This window comes from Rhea americana, unplaced genomic scaffold (assembly GCF_003343005.1).
Source record: "Rhea americana isolate MKP2758 unplaced genomic scaffold, rheAme1 scaffold_35, whole genome shotgun sequence".
In the NCBI taxonomy this organism is placed as follows: Eukaryota; Metazoa; Chordata; class Aves; order Rheiformes; family Rheidae; genus Rhea; species Rhea americana.
The window spans coordinates 4,228,346-4,229,601 of NW_028186479.1; positions in this window are offsets into that span (position 1 = coordinate 4,228,346).

Below are 1,256 nucleotides of genomic sequence, written 5' to 3' on the forward strand. Positions count from 1 at the left end.
CTGAAGTGGCAGCGTGCGCCCTTCTGATAAGCTGCTTCACAGCACGCCGTTACAGTTTTAATAACGCCTACCGATGCCAAGCGTCTCTCTCCTCAGAATTTGCAGGGAGGAGTTGCTTTGCTCACTCGACCCCCCCAACAGCAAAAGAAGAAAAATCTCCTGCTCTATCTGTGGTTCTTAGGCAAAGTAGAAAAATCCTGCAGTCCTTAGCCTTTCATTCGCAGGAAACTCCCATTATTACTGATAAGAGCTTTACAAAAACAACGGTTGACTAATAGCCAGAAGTTTTGGCCCTATGAATTATACCCATGTGGATAACAGGCTCAATTTGCTCATGGCATACTGAATTAAGACGTATTTTGTTCTTTAACAGGAAGTGGTATGACTGAATATCTTATACCTTGAAAGTATATGAGCATGATTCCTACAATCAATCATCCAAATAAATTGTTTGTTTATATGGATTATTATCTGCTCTGTCACTGTGAAGTAGTTCTATATAGCATCTCAGGACTCTCTGTCGTTCTGTCTAAGTAAGGATCCCAGCTGGCTATATTCATGCCTTTATCGCAATAGCATAGTACTCAAGTTACTTTACAATTAATAAAATATATCAGAACCTTATTTTTTTTTACAAACTTACTTCAGTGATGGCAACTGTTATAATACGCAGATGTGAACAGATGCAAATGCCTCCCACTTTCCTCTTCTTTTCCCATTTCTGTTAAAACTTCATGCAATCCGTTTCTGTCACCAGTGCAGCTCAGTTTGATTTGCAAGTGTAAGTAGTTTTGGATGGCAGAAGAGGTTACCAGCCCTACGTACTCCTTCCCGCACCTGTTTCATGGCTAACTGAGCCACTCTGAATAATCTGATGAACCACTCCATTTACAGGATGCTGCTGTAGAGTAAGCTGGTGCTGGTTTCAATAAGAGGCAGCAGTGATTCCACAGCTGTCTCATGAACAGCTTGGTCTTTTGTGTGCTGGGTGCTGGGCAGACAGCTGGGGTCGATAATCTGCCGTCCCAAGCTATGCCATCCCCATTTGTGAATCATAGGCTGCAGTTAACACTAGTCGTGGTAGATACCCTRAGATGGATCAAGCATGGGCATTTTATAGCTCAGTTTTCTAAAGAAAGAAAATCAATGTGATTATGCTGTTTGTCTGCTCCATCACTAGTTCCTTTTGACCCTTTGGACAGCTTCAGCCAAATATCTCAAAGAAACTAACAGCACAGAAAATAGGCAGATATGTA